We start from the raw sequence: 22649 nt of genomic DNA, 5'->3' as shown, positions 1-22649 counted from the left end.
AGGTTTTTAAACGACCAGGACGTTTAGCTGATTTTTCTCTTCTAGCAGCCGCAGATGCAATATTTTGTAGAGCCAGGTTGACAACTTCAGAATGCCGCAGTTTCCGTGAAGGGGGAAAAGGAACGATTTCAGAAATATGATGTCTCGGTGCTTTATTTTTTAATATCAATATATGCGGTAAAGAAGTTGAATCGTTAGGGATTTCATTCAGAATGTTTTGAAAAATATGAAGATACTGATCCCACGTTCTGTGATTCTGATGACAATAAAGTCGACACAATTTATTGATTTCCTTCATCCATCTCTCTGAAGCGTTAGATTGAGGATGAAAGAGTGAAATGAAAATTGGTTTAATCTTACGACGCCGTAGAGTATGAAGCTAAATTTTAGAGCGAAACTGTGATCCATTACCTGATATAACCTTATCAACATGACACACTTCTGTAAGAAAATGTTTGACGAAAGCATTAGATACTGAACGAGCTGTTGCTTTGCGTAAAGGTGTAAAACACACATATTTTGATGTCAATTCCACTGCTACCAAAATGTACGCAAAACCATTAGTAGAACTAACCACAGGACCGAACAAATCGACCGCAGCCATCTCCTTTAATTTCGCTGGAATGACAGGAAACAACGGTGCTCTGTGAAAAATAGTTGGCGGCCTAGCCTTTGGACATAATTTGCATTTGGCAAGAACAGATCGAATACGTTTTTCCACATTACTGAAGTAGCAATTTTCTCGTAGTTTATAAAAGCATTTTCTGGGACCAAAGTGTGCATAACTGAAATGTGGATACAAAATCAATTTATTAACCCACTCATCAGGAATGCAAACTAATCAAACAGAGTTGTCGACCGATTTTCGTTTAAATAGAATATCTTTGCGAACTAAATAATACTGTCTAATCGCTACGCTTTCCTTTCTCCTCCACTTCTCCTTAATGTCCTTCTAGATTGGATCCTTGTTTTGCTCCTTAGCGATGTCCTGGAGCGAAGACGAAATAAAATTTTCAAACGCAGCACCTTGAATATACATCAAACAATAATTGTTTTCTTTACTGTCCTCCTCAGCACTTTGTTTCAAATCCATAGGGGCACGTGATAAAGCATCAGCAATAATATTTGCAGAACCTTGTGTGTAAACAATAATAATATCAAATTCCTGTAGATACAGCGCCCATCGTGACAATCTTCCATGTGTTAATTTTGTTGACATAAGAAATTCCAGAGCTCGACGATCGGTGTAAACCTTAGTATGCCTGCCATACAAAAATATGCGAAATTTTGTGAAAGCCCAAACAACAACCAAGGCTTCAAGTTCCGTAATCGAATAATTCTTTTCTGATTTAGAGAGAACACGACTTTCAAATGCAATAGTCTTTAGATAAATCCGGATGTGAAAGAAGTGGAGCAGCAACGAAAGCATCACGAAGTTGTTCAAATTCTGATTGAGTTTCCTCATCCCAACACCAATTAGAATTCTTTCCAGATAGTTCACATAAACGAGATGTGGCCAAATTTTCCAATCTAACAAAGCGTCTAAGAAAATTACGTCGCCAAGGAAACTACGAACATTACGTTTTGTAGTAGGAACAGCATAATTACGAATAGCGTCTAGTTTCTCTGGATCAGGAAGAATACCTTCTGTAGAAATAATATGACCAAGAAATTTTACCTGAGAACGACCAAATTCAGATTTTTCCAAGTTCACTGTAATGCCAACTCTTGCAAAAATACGTAATAATGAATCCAAAATTTTGTTATGCTCACTCCAAGAACGTTTAGCAATAAGAATATCGTCAACATATGAAGTGATATTGTCAGGAACATAAACAGGTAAAATTTCGATTAAACTACGAATGAATGCTGCTGAAGATACAGTAAGCCCAAACGGTAATTTCCGAAATTGATAACAGTTACCAAAGGCTGAAAAGGCAGTGTATTTTCTACAATCAGGGTGGAGTTCTATTTGCCAAAAACTTGCGCGCATATCAATTGTGGATAAAACTTCAATTCCATGGAAGTTTTGAAGAAGTTCATCTAAATTTTGTGGACGGCCAGTTTCAGCAATGATGATATTATTTATCTGTCTGGAATCCAGAACCAAACGAATTGACCTGTCCTTTTTAAGAACGACATGTAATGGGCTGGTATAAGGACTGACTGCTGGCTCAATAATGCCTTGATGTAACATGCATTGAAGTTCACTCTTAACCTTGTCTCTATAAGCCAAAGGAATAGCGTACGTTCTTCCTCGAAATGGTGTGTGTTCTTTTACTTTAAATAAATATTGAAAGCCTTGTATACTTCCTGTGTGATGACTAAATACTGTAGCATGTGAATTCAAAATTTGATGCAGTTCTTCTCTTGCAACGTCATCTGGCACTTCAGCTTTGTTAACCTTTTCAATAATTAATTCTTCGCTATTAATTATATCATCCATCCCGTTTCTGTATCTATTGTCGTTGTCATGAATGAACACATTATCGTCATAATACTCAGCGAAAACATCAGAAGTAAGAAACCTTAAACATTTTGTGTCTGATTCAGATTTCCTTAAACACTCGAAAAATTTCAAACATCTCGGCATTCCGGCAACAGTCAAGTTCACACTTCCTTCCTTAAAGTTTAAAATTGCCTTATGTGTGTTAAGAAACTCCATACCTAATATAATTTGTGTACTGAGTAATGGAACAATAATAATATTAACAGAAAATTCATATCCTCGACAAATGAAATTTAAGTTGGTCTGTTGTTTGACTTCCACACTTTTTCCAGAAATAGCTCCTCGAATTGTAGTTTTAAAAACAGGTAACACAGGACAAGCAATAGTTCTTACACATATACGAAACACTGATTCACTAATAACATTCAATGGGCTCCAAGAATCTAAAACAGCAAAGAACGTATTCTTACCCACACTTACTTCAATAACAGGATGTAAAAATGCGTCTAGATTATTTTCCTTTTCGTCTAGCAAAATGTCTCTCACGTCGTCCAGGCTTACGTAGTGTAAAGCCGTAGTGTTATTACTTTCTGAACCGTCTAAATGCTACCAGAAGCCGAAGCTACAAGTCGTTGTCGATTGTTTGCGACACGTCTTTGATTATTCGCGTCATTTCACGGATCAGTTTCTACAATTTGCACTTGTCTCTCTGAATTTCTGCCACGCGGAGGATGCGAATTAGGTCACTCCTGTCTGTTACATGTAAGTTCTTGGTTGTGTCTGTTATTAAAATTTCTATTTTCCTGGCGATCTGCATGACTACTTCTAATTTCGACTGTCATTTCTGAAATTTTTGTTATATCTACTAGCCTGGTTATTTCTGTAGTAAGAATTACTATTATTGTATGAATAATTTCTGTCTTGATGATACCGATTACCGTTTCCATATGATTGATCATTCCGGTATGAGTTTCCGTTATTATAATTGTCTGTGTAATTTCTGTTAGTCCGTGTTACTGTCATAAGGCTGGTATCTATTGCCCTGTCTCTTTCGTCTGTCATTTTCAAAATTACCGCTATAACGTCCGTTCCGATCACTATCTCTTTTGTCTGAAAATCTATTGTGATTACTGTTACCGAAAAAAATTACAAGAATTCCCGTCGTCGTTGTCATACCTAAGTTCTTGTACCAAGGTCTTAAAAGACTCAATGTCGTCTTGAGAGGCACCCACATGCCTTGCTCATACTGTGGCATCAAGCAGCCCGGCCTGCAATATGAGTGGTCTGCCAAGCGAGTGGTTTTATTCATATTTCTCAATGACTGATTATGAGCTCTAGTACTCACAATTAAGCTACAAATTATTCTCAAGTTTGAACATTACGTAACAGAAACGGATAACGCACATCTGGCTATTAGTAATTTACTCAACTCTAACTGTTCACTACGCACTGGCAATACCACATTTTCTTTCTTACCCAACGGCTTTGATCAACACGTGGCCATCGCACTGAATATGAATGGCGCACACACAAATTCTGGATATCATTGCATCATACCACTAGAAGGAAAAGGCCACCAATCTTTTTATTTTCACTATCTTTTTTATTCCGATAAATTCTATGACCTAAACACAACATTACATTTTCTACAATAACTGCCCATGAGAAACTCCGCCCAGTGGGCATGGCTTTACATTGCTGATTCTCTATCTTATGGTCTCGTAATTATCTAATACTACAGTGCACTTTCTGAATAGGATGTTGGATCTTTTGCTATATCTCACACTTCGATTCTCACACCCATCATTACGAAAATTGCCTCCAGCCCGAGCGGTACAAAAAGGAACATGCATAACCCACTGCCTCTTAACCTGTCTTGCTATTCTCTCATGCAAACCACGCATACTTATATTACATGAAATACATAACACTGGCAACATACAATATAACACCAAGAATAGTCACAACGTTATAATCACATCACTTTCAGCTTTCCCACTTCGATTAATATTCATCCCAGTTTCACACGACATTGACCCACTTTGTAACTTTCCTTTCCTACTACGAACTCTGGAGGATATATGCACGTCTTCCTGTGCAATGCAAGCCAACTGGCGTTGCTGGATAGACGGCTGACTCACCCTGCTTCTCTCTCAGAGTATTATACACTCCTGGAAATGGAAAAAAGAACACAATGACACCGGTGTGTCAGACCCACCATACTTGCTCCGGACACTGCGAGAGGGCTGTACTAGCAATGATCACACGCACGGGACAGTGGACACACCAGGAACCGCGGTGTTGGTCGTCGAATGGCGCTAGCTGCGCAGCATTTGTGCACCGCCGCCGTCAGTGTCAGCCTGTTTGCCGTGGCATACGGAGCTCCATCGCAGTCTTTAACACTGGTAGCATGCCGTGACAGCGTGGACGTGAACCGTATGTGCAGTTGACGGACTTTGAGCGAGGGCGTATAGTGGGCATGCGGGAAGCCGGGTGGAAGTACCGCCGAATTGCTCAACACGTGGGGCGTGAGGTCTCCACAGTACATCGATGTTGTCGCCAGTGGTCGGCGGAAGGTGCACGTGCCCGTCGACCTGGGACCGGACCGCAGCGACGCACGGATGCACGACAAGACCGTAGGATCCTACGCAGTGCCGTAGGGGACCGCACCGCCACTTCCCAGCAAATTAGGGACACTGTTGCTCCTGGGGTATCGGCGAGGACCATTCGCAACCGTCTCCATGAAGCTGGGCTACGGTCCCGCACACCGTTAGGCCGTCTTCCGCTCACGCCCCAACATCGTTCAGCCCGCCTCCAGTGGTGTCGCGACAGGCGTGAATGGAGGGACGAATGGAGACGTGTCGTCTTCAGCGATGAGAGTCGCTTCTGCCTTGGTGCCAATGATGGTCGTATGCGTGTTTGGCGCCGTGCAGGTGAGCGCCACAATCAGGACTGCATACGACCGAGGCACACAGGGCCAACACCCGGCATCATGGTGTGGGGAGCGATCTCCTACACTGGCTGTACGCGTCTGGTGATCGTCGAGGGGACACTGAATAGTGCACGGTACATCCAAACCGTCATCGAACCCATCGTTCTACCATTCCTAGACCGGCAAGGGAACTTGCTGTTCCAACAGGACAATGCACGCCCGCATTTATCCCGTGCCACCCAACGTGCTCTAGAAGGTGTAAGTCAACTACCCTGGCCAGCAAGATCTCCGGATCTGTCCCCCATTGAGCATGTTTGGGACTGGATGAAGCGTCGCCTCACGCGGTCTGCACGTCCAGCACGAACGCTGGTCCAACTGAGGTGCCAGGTGGAAATGGTATGGCAAGCCGTTCCACAGACCTACATCCAGCATCTCTATGATCGTCTCCATGGGAGAATAGCAGCCTGCATTGCTGCGAAAGGTGGATATACACTGTACTAGTGCCGACATTGTGCATGCTCTGTTGCCTGTGTCTATGTGCCTGTGGTTCTGTCAGTGTGATCATGTGATGTATCTGACCCCAGGAAAGTGTCAATAAAGTTTCCCCTTCCTGGGACAATGAATTCACGGTGTTCTTATTTCAATTTCCAGGAGTGTAGTTTGAATCAAGCGTCACACATAAACATAACACGGAAAGTAATATTAAGAACATATTCATCACACACGCGAGTCCTCAACTGATACCATGAACGAGTACTTCTCTTTATCCTTTGTCTCATACAGAGATTGAGACTCACACAGTAGTCACCACGTGGAAGTACTCGTCTCTAATTTCAAGTCCTGCACACGCCATTTCTTAAATATTTCCAACTTATAGTACACACGCTAGTAACTCAGCTTAACTTAAGCACTCGGAAGTATTTCTACTTATTGCTACACGTGGTTTCATTGTGACCGTTGGTCACTTCCGAAGATTACTGCGATCCCCTTAATATTACCTGCCTGACATTTAATTCTCCCCACAAATGTTCCTGAAATAGAGAAATTATTATTCAAAACTACTCTTAAGTATTTCACATGCATACCATACTCTTTTGTCTTTACGGAGCACACTTAAGACAGGTCTTACCAACACAAGATCCAGCACATCCAGCACCAGAATGCCGAAAACATGGCCGTTCTTCAGGTCAGCTCGCACCTCCGTCGATGTGGGGGCGCAGCATGTTACTGTATTGGTCAGCCATATTTCATGCGCTCAAAGCTCAGGTAAATTTCATCTCTTTGGTTCCACCAGAGGTGACCAAAGGACCGCCTCAAAGATGATCATATATTGCACATTCAGTATCTGTGGTTAGCAGACGACCATACATTCATTCATTTCGCACATCTCACCAAATAGGATGTAGGGATTTATTTTGTGGGAGTGCACGTGTGATCAATTAAATAAATAAATTGTCATTCTTTCCTACACTGGTATCCGGCTTCAGCGTATTAAGTGAAATTGAGTTATTATTACAAAAAATATGTTGTTCTGACAAGAATTACGAAAAATGTTGTACCTATTTTCAATGTCGGGCGGTACTGTACCCTTTCAGTCTTTACATCTTCCGGCTAAAGCAATTTGTCTTATCAATTGTGGCAGCTTAGTTAAGCAAATGCGAATTAATTCAGTCGGGCTATTAGGGTTGGAAAGGAACTGATTCTTTCGGATCATGTCTTTAAAGTATTCTGCTGGCGCGCGAAACTCAGACTGTTAAAAATTACGCTGCATAATAAGACTATGTTTGACTCTGTTTTGCGTGTTTTCGGACCAATATGCCCATAGAAATGCATGATAAAAATCATTTAAATTATCACAATCTCTAATAAGTGCGCGCATGCGCGTCGCCGGTTCGTTTTCTAAATATCCACACATAAATTCCAGTTTGTGACTTAGTGGCCAGTTTGGTGGAAGTGCGTACATAAATTGATGTAACCATGAACATGGATGTATGTCATTCTTAGAATTGCGAAAGATATTAAATTTCCGAACAGTTAAAAAGTGTTTATAGTCAAAGTTTTCGCCTCGTGGCGACGAAGACCTACCGCCTCTGTCCCCGTCCGAATGTCGATTATTGTGAAGCTCGCGCGCCTGGTAAATTATTTTCAGCAAAACCCGCTGCTATCGATGATTCCAAATTTCTTCTACTGTCATTACCTACGATTTTGCTTTCAATTTTTTTAACTTGCTTTCGTAACGCCTCAAATTCCCTTTTAACGCGTTCATTAAATTTTCCTTCATTTTCACCGTGTTTGTTTATGTTCTGGTACTCTTCGGTTTCTGCAAATGGCAATGGAGTTGTATCATCTGAATCTCTGTCCCCATTTAAACTAAGATTTGTCAATTTATCTGAAATCTCCTCAACTCTTTCCGATAATTCACCTATTTATTCTTTCTGTTTATTTATGTCTTCCGTAAGTGTCGCGACTCGAGTTTCAGTATTGACACATTTAGTAGTTAACATTTCATATTGTTGTGTTAGGTTATTTATTCTGTCATTTGGTACTGGTTCCTCGATTCTTTCAAATATTTCTTCCTTATCGTGTGCACGTTGTCAATTTAACTCTGAAAATTTTTGTACTATCACGCGATCTCTTTCTTCCTGTTCTCTATCGTGTTTCTTTTGTCTGATTTATATTGAAATTAATCTATTATTGTGAGCATTCAAAATCGGTTGTACCTCTTCTCTAATTTCTTTCTTTAATTCATCTTTCATGTTTTTAAAACATATCCCTATTCGTGAGTCTAGCCGTGTTTCCATTGTTCCCATCTCAGTTTTAATTGTTCCTATTTGTGAGTCTAACCGTGTTGCCAAAGTTCCCATCTGTGATCCCAAATTTAATATAGCACCCATCAACTGCTCCATATTAACTGGTTCGAAATTCTTTTCACCCCTAACATTTCCCATAAAACTAACTTCCTTCGGCATAGCCGTAAAGCTATCAGTGTTCGATACTATTTCAGAATCTTCTGCCGCTAATCTCATATTCTGAAAATTTTCCAATTGTGAAAAACTTTGAACTGGTTCCGGACTATTTTCCCTACTTATTAAATTATTTTCTACTTCATTATTCATCATACTGTTCTCCTGTGTTGGCGAGTTCGCCATGCTAACAATTTCGTCATTCTGACTATCCATCATTTTTGCCTTTTTCATCGATCGCGTAATCATTTACAAAACATACAAAACTCGTCACTATACAAAAATTACACACAATATAACACTTCATCACCAACAATACCATTCACACGAAATGCTTCCCGACAAACACGATTAACGAACAATTAGAACCTTCATAATTGCACAAAATTGTCAAAACTGTATACGAGACATCAAAAATTAAATTCTGCAAAAATACCATTAGAAGAATAAAAAGACAACTACAAATGTTCAATTACCAAATCTACACATGTAATATAGACTACAATTACTAAACTTCAAATTACTGCAACAATCCTACTGTCTGCTATTTTTACTATCAAAAGAATTCGAAGGGACGATCCGAAGCAGTGGTCGCCACGTGCATGGGGGCTTAATTAAATAAAATGCAAATAATTTTAGTAGGTGTGTGTCCGATTACGAAGACTCGTAACCGGTTGGCCCTGAGTAGTATTAGTATGCAATCTGACTGCATAGAATAACAACAAAGAGTGATAGGAAATTTCCGTTAACACAATTGATTAATTAATTCCCCAGCAACTATAAAAGCTACAAAACAACAAAGCACAAGTGTAACTGTTCTGTGTGTGGAAGTGTGATTCGACGTACACATATGGCACGGTTTTTCCTCAATACGACAAGATATTTTAAACTCCATTTACAATAAAGTAATAAAAAAACCAGAAATACTATAATTGCACACAGAAACCAGAATACAAGTCTAATACATAAACACAAGGCAGATGCTTTGTTGAGTGAACCTGTAACCAAGAGGCATTGTTATTTAGGAAATCTGAAATAAACTATTTTTTTGTTACCTCCATATATATTGACGAAAAATACACCGTGATCATTACAACATCCCCAATCGAACAGCATCTGCTGTCTCGCCCAACAGAACAATAACTGCACACGACATGCCCTCAACTAGTACTGCTATCGACATCCTCTCAACTACTACTGCCCACGGCAACTTCTGAACTACTACTGTCCACGGCAACTTCTGAACTACAACTGCCCAGTGGAGGTGGCGGAATCATACTCTTTGGCGCAATCTCTGGTGAAGTGACTCAGTGCAGCCACCGTTCAACAACGAGTCAGAAAATTACCGGTGTGGTTGGACGCCTCTTACCTATTTCCTGTATAATTAAATCCACGCTACATTACACCAATTACGCTTCCCTATTTTAGGGTCTTAATTATCAAGTTCGTTTCGGAAAATTACAAATAATGACACATCTCTGACTCCAGATTTCTGCACAGTCACTGGAGAAAATTTCTGACCCTTCCCAAGTTGGTGTCAAGCTTTTCTTTTTTAAGTTTTCAGTCTGTCTGCTGGTTTCTTTCCGATCTTGTCTTAATGTTTTCATCTCTACGTATCTACCAGAACCAAAATCCCCCACCATAATTGTTTTTAATAGGACCATTTGGCTTATTTTATGTATTGCTTTATTTATAACGTAGTTTCAGTTATCTATCCAGAATCTGACGTAGAGACAACCAACCTTCCTGCACTGTCTTGACATCGCTATAATTTCTTTTCGATTGTGGCTGCTACGGGCAGATGGAAGAGGTAGCCACGGCGACTCCACTTTCGCCAGATGTCGCCAGAATGTGTATGGAACTTTTCGATGAGAAATCCCTGCAACAAGCTCTACGGAAACCTATGTGTTTCTTCTGGTATGCAGACGACGTCATTTGACCACATGGAAGAGATTAGCTGAATGACTTCCCGATCATCTCAGTTCCATACACCAGAGCACTTTTGTCATGGACGTCGAAGTGGACTGAATGCTCCTCTTTCTGGACATCCCGGTTTAAAGACGAGAGACAGATCGGAGTGAGGGGGTGAAGAGATAAAAGCGCCTTGCCGGCTCCCAGGTGGTCAGGTCGTCAGCGCACCTGATGATATTACCGTGACTGCTTGCCGAAATATTGTGCCTGTTAGATACTGACATCTGGCCGCTCACCCGTCACGAAGTACGCCTAGAGATGCTGAAGAATCAGAAGATGTTTGATGCTTGATTACTGCTCAACAGACAACGCCGTTAGAAGTATAACTGTAGGATGTCTCACCGTAGGAGAAGAGGTTTCATTGCAAATAATTTTTCGTTTCTGAGTGAATCCTCTTCCACTAACCTTGTAAGTAGGCTGTTTAGTTTTTTTTATTGGTAACGTCGCCGCCACGTAGCGCTCTGTATGAAAATCACTGGCTGTGCCATGTGCAGTCTGTGGCTGGTTTGCATTGTTGTCTGCCATTGTAGTGTTGGGCAGCGGCAGCTGGATGTGAACAGCGCGTAGCGTTGCGCAGTTGGAGGTGAGCCGCCAGCAGTGGTGGACGTGGGGAGAGAGATGGCGGAGTTTTGAAATTTGTAAGAATTGGTGTCATGAACTGCTATATATATTATGACTAGTGAGGTAAATACATTGTTTGTTCTCTATTAAAATCTTTCATTTGCTAACTATGCCTCAGTAGTTAGTGCCGTCAGTAGTTTGAATATTTTATTTAGCTGGCAGTAGTGGTGCTCGCTGTATTGCAGTAACTTGAGTAACGAAGATTTTTGTGAGGTAAGTGATTTGTGAAACGTATAGGTTAATGCTAGTCAGGGCCATTCTTTCGTAGGGATTTTTGGAAGTCAGATTGCGTTGCGCTAAAGATATTGTGTGTCAGTTTAAGCACAGTCTTGTATAATTGTTCAAAGGGGACGTTTCATATGGCGACCCTGGCAGCATACCTCACTGGAATCTTCTGATTTTTTCTTGTAGTTTGTGTAATTAATGTAGATTTTTTTTATTGCTAGCACTTAATCATAGAGAGAATTTCCTTTGTAGTTGTAGTCATTCATTGTTGTACAGTAAAACAGTTGTGGCATGCATGTAGAGTTGCACCAAGTATTTCGCAGCTGCGCTTGCAATTAACTAGATATTATTTTCAGTGATATGTTAATGTGTTCTCTTATTTTTGTTCTTCAAATTGTGTTTTTCTGTGTTATCGTGTGAAAAATTGTGACAAGAATGGCGTGTGAAAAACGTAATACTGGGCTCCAAAGTAAACTGAGAAATGACAGTGAAGACGAAAGCAATGTGTTAGCGCCACCATGTAATGGATTAACTAATGTTCAAAGTAGTAATTTGGTAATTGTGTATAGGGAAATGGAGCGGGTTGCAAATAATGGTGTAGGCAGTGAAACAATTAGTGAACAGGGAAGCGTTATCGATCGATCGGTCGGCAACAGCTCGCCTCAGGATTCCGAAATGACAGGACACAATCTTGCAAATACTGTAGATTCAGATTTTGCGTCCTCACCATTTTCTCAAATAAATCAAGACACATTTTCTGCTTTTCAAAATGCGAATATTGCCGGTTCAAATGCACTGCCGAAAAGCACTGAGGAACATGTTTCAGACACCAGTGCACTGTTATTACAGTTAATGCAACAAATGGGACAAAGGCTACAAAAGTTAGACACAACGCTTGAACAAAATCAGAAACAAATGGGACAAAATCTTCAAAAGTTAGACACAATGGAACAAAATCAGAGACAAACACAACAAAAGCTTCAAAAGTTAGACACAATGGAACAAAATCAGTGACAAACACAGCAACAGTTGGACACAATGGAACATAATCTTCAAAAGTTAGACACAATGGAACAAAATCAGAGACAAACACAGCAAAAGCTTCAAAAGTTAGACACCACACTTGAACAAACACGTGAAGATTTAACTACTGAGTTACATAACATTGAATCGAAATGTCAAAAAATCTGTAATGACGTAAAAACACAAATTTGTGAGCATTTTCAACCTATTTTTTTCGCGGCATGAAAACTCATTACAGAATCACGAAGCAGCCATAAAAGAATTGCAAACTGTTGTTCGTGAAAATCACGACACCTTGCAAGCTAAAATGGACTCAGTTGCATCCACCGATTCGGTTACGCAACTTGCAAGAACTCAGGAAAACTTAAAGGACACAGTAGATTCGATTTCAACACAAATGGACGCTCTGAAACTTGGTTCAGAAAAACACACTGAGGAAATGTGTTCACTATCGGAGAGAGTAGCCGAACTTTCGGATGAGTTCATCAACTTATCTGCAAAGGTAGATGATGATCTGAATGATAGAGAAGAGTGCGAACAAATTAGGAAATTCAAACAAAATCTGAATCAAATTAATACGCAACACCAAAGAGAAATCCGGGAAGTACAAGATCAGCTGACACAGGTAATACAAGAATTACGTATTTCAGAGGACACTCGCACTCCAATACGGGAAGAGGGACATAAAAATACGGAACTGCCACAAAATAACAACACAGGGCACTTTGGAGATTATGAAAGAAACTGGCAAAGTACACCGAATTTTGAGATGGAACCGCCGAAACGACGTAACAATGACCGATATGCGACCCGCCGACACGATGATTTTGACTATAAGCTGTTCATTACTACACGTAAATTCAAAACATTTAAGAATTCTGGCAACGACATTCATCCACAAGCGTGGCTCCATCAATTCTCTCATTGTTTTCCCCCCAACTGGTCACTAGAGCACAGATTAGAATTTATGTGTGGCTACTTAGAGAATGAACCAGCTGTAAGAATGCGATCGGTCATTCACGATTGCCACAGTGAAGGAGAATTTTACCACGCCTTCCTCTCAGCATATTGGTCCCAAGCCACACAAGACCGAGTAAAACATGGCATCATGATGATGAAACATTTCGAACAATCTGAATTTTCCAATCTTGTGGAATATTTTGAAGACATGTTGCACAAGAATCAGTACCTGTCAAACCCATACAGCCCGTCAGAACTCATCCACATTTGCTTAATGAAATTGCCTGAACATTTACGACATATTATTTTGGCAGGACGTTGCAAAGACGACATTGAAGCTTTTGAGGGACTCTTACAAGAATTAGAAATTGACACAGACATTCGCGGGATGCGAAAACAGGAAAACAATCACCTCAGGTCACATCCGTCGCAATTCCGCGATGAAAGAAACAATAACTGGACACGACAAGGCCATTCTCACAACACAAATCGTAACCAAAACAGACACCACCCATATGACAACCACTGGCGGAGTAATAGTTACAGAGAAAGATCGCATTTCCGTAGTAATGAATATCACAGAGACAATCAGAGAAACAGACAATACGGGAACCAAAATAATTATTATCAAGGGAGACGGAATAACTACAGACGCAACGGTCCAGCGCGCAGTTACGATTCAGGGAGAAATTCTCCACCACGTGACCGACAAGAAATTAATTACAGAAATTACCAACATGACGACAGACGATATGATCGTAACGACAGACCTGAATTGCATCAGAACTGGCGGGATTCAAACATAGCAGGGCCCTCTCGGCAAGGTGAATTTGTAGAAGTTAGGTCTCCTAATGCCAATAACGGCGCGCGCCAACAAAGAGACAGACAATGACTCGCACCGCAGGCAGCCGCGTGCGCCGGCTGGCTCAGAGCAAAATAACATAAGCTAACCTTGAGCAAAATTCCAGCGTTCCTTACCGACGTACACAACATGATAATTGCTTTGAAGTTAAAACTCTGCGAACTAGAAAGGGTAAATGATGACACCACATTTCACATGTAAAACCGTTTATTGAAATATAATCTGCTTTTTAACTTAGTCATTGCCATAAAATTTTTCACTGCACGTTACTAGTATGCTTTGTCAGACTTATAAACCGTTAACATTCATCAATGTTTTGAAGTTAACTATCCAGTCAAGAACCAAGAGAACTTATTTAAACAGAAATTAAGAATGCATTGTTATAGTGAACAGACGACACAGTGTTGTTATTTGTATATTCTTGCTTGTTAGTTGCACGATTACGTAACGACTATAAGGCTTACATACTTAGAACATATACTGTTAATGAGCTTTTAATGCAACATTTTGGTTTAGTTGAAAAGACATTCTTTATTTGAAGTACTTTCTGTGAGATTAAAGATGACTTAGCATTTGGTTTCTTTGATAGCTACACGATTATATCACCACGCTACTAATGTGTGACACAATTTACATAGTGCTTTTGTTGTGTATCTGTTTTATATCTGCACAGTTTTTCTGAATTTTTCTGGAAAGTAAAACATGTCTTAGTAGTAACGTTTGTGGTATAGCTACAATGAGACAGCCTTTTCTGTAGCACAACAATACGTTACAGCATAGTACTGTCTTCATCACGGCAATAAGCGTAATAAGTAAGATATTTATACGCAAAGCAATTCACTTCCTCTATTACGAGGTAAGTACATTGACTTCAGCAGAACTTTGCTTACAGAGGACGATAACTACGACACTTCCACATAATTATCTTACAACAAGACGCACAGTTTATCGCTACACGACGTATTTGAGTGATTAATTTTGTACTTAAAACATTTATTTTTAAAGATATTTGAAGTACAATGATACAAAGGTTTTCTGTGATACATTTCATTCCATTGCTGCAATCTGTAACACCTGAGGATATAATTACATTATTCCTCAGGGGGGTACACGCTTACTTTGTGTACCATGTGTGTAGCAAGCACAAGGAGCCCTAGCTAATATGGTATTTGCTTATACAGTTTTACACATCGGTACCATATTTCTCTAACACAGAATTACACAGCTATCTGATTATTTGACAGAGAAACAAACATTTTTTTACTACGTCAGTGACACATGTTTACGCAATTATGCAGGTGGATAAGTTCACACTTATGAAATTGTATTTTGTCTGTACTTTGTGAACTGTTCATATTTTTTTGGAACCATTGTGATACTATGAGAGCTTGGAATGACATATTTTGTATGGGATCATGATTTTTAAAGTACGTTTGAGGTAGATGACACTATTGAAATGAGCAGAGAATATTTTTTTTAGGTTTAGAAATTATTGCAAAAAGCTATGACGTTTTTGAGATTTGACTGAGGTGTTATGATGTTATTATTACGACGACGATGTGAATTATGCGGCTGAGGTATGTTTAAGCTGATGCTGTATGAGTTATTTGGTTATGCTACACATCTGTTATGATAAAATATTGAAGAAGTGTCGACGAATATGTATATGTGTAATAAGGTAAGGAATAATGAGTAGTGGTTAGGGACTCTGATTTGTGAAAAAGGATGTTGGAAACCGAGAATCGTACTTTAAGAGTTATGAAATGTGTGTATGTGCGTGAATGTATCACTATGCTGGCGAAAAGTTTTTGGACACTATTATATTTAAAGTATTTTGTTTCTACAGATTTGTAACGCAAATTCTCAACCTGTGAAAATATTTTTATATGAGACTGTAACTGTAGCGGAAACTGCTGTCGTAAATATTTCAGTAAGAAAGGTAAGTGACCACCTGCACATAATGCGTCGTGGGCACCCAGCTGTGCGACAGTCGACAGGGAGAAAAGCCATTAGTGTGTGCGTTTCAGAGGCACAGGTAAAACAAAAAGCCATTATCCTCGCTATTGACATTCCTTTGTAGATAGCGTCGTAAATACGACACCCTCAAACTTCAAAACATGATTACACTGTAGAGTTCTTAATTTGTGATATTTACTGAAATTAAAAGATGAGAAACATTTTATATCTATTGTCTTTCTAGCTGAGAGATTGCTCATTTTGTTTAATATCCAGTTTCTATCTGCACTGCAGCATTGGTTAAAATAAAATTTTATAGATGTACTAATATCACTATTTTCTATCTACAGACCCAGTAACGAATCATTTTATGATGTACTTTCTTGGAAAAGAGAGCACAAATAGACATTTCCCTTCACAGGAATTGCAAAAATAATTTTTTTACGATTTGGTAACTTATCTGCTAGCGTATGTTCTAGTGATGCATCACTCTAGTGTTAAGGTGTGACATAGGTATTACACATTTTTACTGTAATATTATTTCTGCTTCAGCTTTGTCATGTTTAGGTATAAGTTATTACATTTATTGCTGCTTGCTTTGCTTACTTGCATTTTTTTTCATTGCTGTTTGTATTGATTGTTTTGTGCTGCATCATTGCCTCGTCCCTTAGTTTAGCATCTGAGCTCAGTAGATTTAAGTTAGCTTAAGAGGGGGTAGACTATATAAGAAACTAACTATGATGAATTGGAAGAAATGCATTGAGAAGCTATAAGAAAATGGTATGGCCACAAAAGTAGTGTACAGTGGATAAAAACTATTTTTGAAAGAGGATGTGAGCAAAATACAGAAATCATGCTTGGATAGGATATTTTTGGTGGAAACAAATGTTGAGATATGACGAAAGATCTACAGAATGGAGTTTTGAGTTGGACTGCAGTACCAAATGTTACACTGAAAACAAACCCTGTACTTTCCTTCTGTTATCCCACTGTGTGTTTGTGTACCCTTGTGTATTTATGTTCTACCGGTCTTTATATGTTTATCTGATAAGACGTTTGCTGCAGAATTTTTCTAATACTAAGCTACATTCACTATGATGAGGAATACTGTTATCCTCAAATATAATTTGCATTAATAACATGTTATTTACTTTGTAAAGATGTTTACACATTATTTATTCTGTTTTGTTCTAATGCTCATGTGTGAAGTTGATGTTTCAAAAGTTATTCTGAACTTTATGTATGTACTTATGTCGTAATTTTTGTAACACTGATGTATTTGCTATTTCGATTATTTTGTAAAGCCTGTACTACTACAAATGTTATCTGTATTCTTATGTTCTTTAGTGATATATTTTGTACCTTTGTTATTGTATTCTTATGTTATAAAATTGTAATTGACACCAGTTCATCAAATTAAGTAACTTGTATATTACATTTCACTGCACACGTTTCTGTTGGTCATAGTATATGGACAATATGTGAGAAGTAGGGACTGATAGTGTTTGCACGTGTGTTAATAATTCAGTAAGGGACTGGGTAACAGCATTGCTGGTTGTAAGGACATTTCAAAAACAATTTTTGTGAGTGCACAAGTGGTGGTTATGGGCTTGCTATATTATCCACAAGACTCTTCAATGGTGATTGTGCGCCTGCACAGTCGCAACAGATGGCTACTGGCTATCTCTACAAGGACTACAGTGGGTCTACACCTTTGATGACTCACCAATACCATTATTTCTACAAGGAGTGCAGTGGGTCTGCATCTCTGGTGGCCCACCAATACCGTAATCTCTACCAGAACTACAATGGGTCTACTCTGTGACGACCTACCTAACAATATTCTTTAAAACTTCGACTGACTCTGCTGTGGGTTTGCTCTGTTGTGGCCCATTACCTGTCTGCATGTCAAGAGTCAGCACTGTCTTTCCGTTGGAAGGACAACGCTACTTCTTTTCTTCAAGACTGCATGGAAATCCACTACTTCTGTGTGCATTTTCTTTTACTACTCAGACTTTGAGAAAAACACTGCAATTTTACTTTGATGAATGATCAGGACTGTCTTTATGGACTGTGAGAAAATTTTAGCTTTTGACCAACATTGTATCGATAAGTGTGTGCATTTCATTTCTTTGTTATTGTAATTATGAAAAAAATTTTCAAATCTGTATTGGACACTGCCCAAAAAATTTGTAAATTTTTTTGTGGGGAGCATGGGGGCTATGTAAGTAGGCTGTTTAGGTTTTTTTATTGGTAACGTCGCCGCCACGTAGCGCTCTGTATGAAAATCACTGGCTGTGCCATGTGCGGTCTGTGGCTGGTTTGCATTGTTGTCTGCCATTGTAGTGTTGGGCAGCGGCAGCTGGATGTGAACAGCGCGTAGCGTAGCGCAGTTGGAGGTGAGCCGCCAGCAGTGGTGGACGTGGGGAGAGAGATGGCGGAGTTTTGAAATTTGTAAGAATTGGTGTCATGAACTGCTATATATATTATGACTAGTGAGGTAAATACATTGTTTGTTGTCTATTAAAATCTTTCATTTGCTAACTATGCCTATCAGTAGTTAGTGCCGTCAGTAGTTTGAATATTTTATTTAGCTGGCAGTAGTGGTGCTCGCTGTATTGCAGTAGCTTGAGTAACGAAGATTTTTGTGCGGTAAGTGATTTGTGAAACGTATAGGTTAATGCTAGTCAGGGCCATTCTTTCGTAGGGATTTTTGGAAGTCAGATTGCGTTGCGCTAAAGATATTGTGTGTCAGTTTAAGCACAGTCTTGTATAATTGTTCAAAGGGGACGTTTCAACCTAACATGATGCTGCACTTTACCTCCAGCGATGATTTTCTTCCTGAACGCCCATTTACACTCCACAACGCTTGTACTTTTTGGAAGGTTTGCGACTTTGCAAGGGTCGTTGTCCTTACAAGCTTGTGAATCTTCATAAAAAACGTGTCTCCATTCTTCTGCACCATGTCTGGATAGGGTCTTCTAATTGGGTGTTGGGTCCTCCATTTGGCTTAGTCCCAGCAGAAACGTAAGTCCCACAATTATAAATTCTTCCGCTTTACTGAACTGGCCTTGTGATCCTCTAACCTTTTTCACTTCATCTTTCTGTGAAGCAAGATCTTTTGTATTATGAGTTTTGTTCTTTGACTTAACTAAGCGCCGGCCAGTGTGACCGAGCAGTTCTAGGCGCTACAGTCTGGAACCGCGCGACCGCTACGGTCGCAGGTTCCAATCCTGCCTCGGGCATGGATGTGTGTGATGTCCTTAGGTTAGTTAGGTTTAAGTAGTTATATGTTCTAGGGACCTGATGACCTCAGACGTTAAGTCCTATAGGGCTCAGAGCCATATGAACCAACTTAACTAAGTTTTATGAAGCATCATGTCAGATTTCTCTTGACACAGAATCAGACTTCTCTATTTTTTTCCTTTTTCTCTTCCAGAACTATCATTAATTAGTGAGTCTTTATTTCAGTTTCTGCTTCGTTACTATTATCCGCTATAGTCACATCTCTGCTTACCACTAGGTCATTTGCTACAGTATCGTGAAGTCTGTAGCCGGTTGTGGTGTCGCTATAGCCCGTAAGGCCATGCCTTTGCTCTTTTTTCCATTTTGTTCTTTTAACTTTGGAAATTTGCGTCATGATCTTGCTTCTAATTATTCTGGAATGACTAATGTTTGGTTTCTTGCCTTTCCACACTTCATAGATGATTCTTATTCCCCAAATTGGAACTCATTCACCTACTTTCCAAATATACTGCGCTATTAACAGCTTGAACCTGAACTCTTTAATCAAGTTTACTGTCAAATAGTAAACGTCTTATCTCTTGTATTATAGTTTTGTTCTAACTTGCTGCTGAAGTACTTCGGTCTGCGGTGTAACCTTTATTCAGATAATATATAATCCCATGTTTTTCAACATAATGTCAAACCTCACACAACAGAATTCTTTCCCATTAACTGTTCTCACTGCTCCGATTTCTTTTGATGAAGCTTGTCTGCTAGTTTTGGAATTTCTTCAGATTTTTCACATCTGTCGCCATTTTTCTTCAGGAAGTTCATAAATTCCATTGGGTATCCACTTGTTCCAGAATGAGAAAATACTTTGTACCACCTAATGATATAACTTTCTTTGGCTGAGAAAAACTTGTGTGTATAGCCTCAAGTGGTTTAGTAGCTCCTGTGCTTTTGTACAGAAAAGACTTTCTTGTTTGCTTGTCTTCATTTCGTTCCAGACAATTTTGTTTACTAACAATTACGTTCACTCTTCAGTTCTTCAACAGCACCAACTTTTCATTTTTGTAAGATCCTTTGCATTATTGGCTTAAACCTATATGCCATTAGATTCAGTAATCATTCCATAAACATCCGTAGTTCTTGATTCTAGTTAAAAATATTGCCGTGATCACTATCAAGTCAGCTGAGTTCGTATGTTCTGACAGTCTGGTCACAGATTGGTGAGACGATACGCACAGTACACGAAAGGTGCGCTGAACATAAGCGCAACACTCATCTTTCGCAGCCCAGTGAGTGGGCCGTAGCTGAGCGTTGTATTGCCGCAATATAATGTATGGATTATTCTGCCACAAAAATCCTGGCCCCGGGAGATGCTTTTTGGATCTAGGGATCTAATAATTAAATAAATACGTCTGTGTAAATACGTCTAGCACAAGATCTTACAAGTGGTGACGACGGCTTTCAACTGGAAGGACTTGGGCTCGGCGATCTCTTTAATTTCTTCTGAGAGAAAACATTGTATTCATAATGACACGTCTCGCGACATCTAACGATTGCGTCTGGCGCCGAGAGCGCGTATTTCACCAGAGACTGGACATTACGCATGCGCCTGCACGCTACAAGTGGAACAGTATTTGCAAATGGCGCAGATTTCGATAGAGGGCGCTCCTGTGACAGCCGCCAGTGCGCATGTGCCTGCGCGCTAATTTTTGCTACGACATCTAGAACTAGCAGTCTCCTGCAGCGGACTCTCATTGAAGATGATTGAACGGTTGCCAGCAGAAATATTGTGGCAATAAGTCAACATGATCCGACTGCAATTCTGAAACCTCATAAAATAGTTAACTTGTTGTTAGTTCTAGACCACATTCAACTTTCTTCTCTGAACACAGAAAGTCTTTCCAACTATTTTTGTTAAATCAATTTCTCCAGAACACAACACTGGGATTTCCGTCCTATTCTCTGCCACACACGCGTGTTGACATTGTTCGCTGTGATTTTCGGCCCATTTTTATTCACTGTGAGATTCACTCTCGCACCCTGATCAACGCACCACTTATCTCTGCTACGTGACTCACTTAAACACACTGCATACAAGACGTTTCAAGTTCCGTTTTGTATAGAATCGTAATTCTCACTGTTTTTACGTTTATGGAAATAATATCTTTCTTGTTTTGACCTACCATGAAGTGTTCTAATAAAATGTTAAATACACACGTTAAAAAAATTTTGTGTCGCCCCTGTTCCCAGAACTTCTGAAAATAGACGTTGACTGTGGAAATGTATCACAGACAAAGTCCCTTTGACTGTTCAGAGATGTCACTGAACCCGCCAAAAGATGTAAACAACCATGCATGAGCAGCGAATATTACACGGAGGAGGTCTGACAGCCGATCAGCCCCAGTCATTCCACCAGGAAGGAGGTACACAGGTCGTGTTGTCTGTAGTTGAACCATGCGTAGACGGTCAACACCGCGGTTCGATCGCGTCCGCACTATTACTTTGTGCCAGGAAGGGCTCTCAACAAGGGAAGTGCGCAGGCGTCTCGGAGTGAACGAAAGAGATGTTGAGCGATGTTGTTCGAACAGGGGGGAGATACAGAGAGATAGGAACTGTTGATGACATGCCTCGCTCAAGCCGCCCAAGGGCTTCTACTGCCACGACGAATAGAGGCATGCATCAATGCAAGGGGGTGTGCGACTGTGTATTAAGAGGTAGCGGTGTGTACAGCAATCTGGACCACCACCTCTGAAGGTCTCGCTGTGTGGCGGTTTTCATGAGCAATAAAAAGGGGAGAAATCAGGGTTATGTTGATCTCTACTCCAATTTTCTGTACAGGTTCCGGAACTCTCGGAACAGAGGTGATGCAAACCTTTTTTTATTTGTGTTATATGTTTATCCTTGTTCTCAGTACAGCTAAACAGTGCCTGGACAACTCCATTGTTCTACCATCGACGGATGTTTTCATAAATGTGGGGGCTGATATTATTCAAGACCATCTGACTGGGCCATATTTTTTGCCTAACATGCTCGATGTAGGTAATTATCGAATTTTTCCATATGAAGTATTAACGGAAAGCCGGCCGGAGTGGCCGAGCGGTTCTAGGTGCTTCAGTCTGGAACCGTGCGACCGCTACGGTCGCAGGTTCGAATCCTGCCTCGGGCATGGATGTGTGTGATCTCCTTAGGTTAGTTATGTTTAAGTAGTTCTAAGTTCTAGGGGACTGATGGGCTCAGAAGTTAAGTCCCATAGTGCTCAGAGCCATTTGAACGATATTAACGGAAATGTTGAAAAATGTCCTGCTACCGCTACCTAAGGGTTATGGGTCGGTGGAACCCTGACGGCAAAGCCATCATGTTCTACGACGAATACAAGCATGCATCAATGCAAAAGGGTGTGCTACTTTGTATTAGAGCTACCAGTGTGTATAGCAATCTGGACCACCCGCTCTG

Source organism: Schistocerca gregaria, chromosome 6 (assembly GCF_023897955.1).
Source record: "Schistocerca gregaria isolate iqSchGreg1 chromosome 6, iqSchGreg1.2, whole genome shotgun sequence".
Lineage (NCBI taxonomy): Eukaryota > Metazoa > Arthropoda > Insecta > Orthoptera > Acrididae > Schistocerca > Schistocerca gregaria.
The sequence above is the reverse complement of the archived record's forward strand: the minus strand, read 5'-3'. Positions refer to the sequence as shown.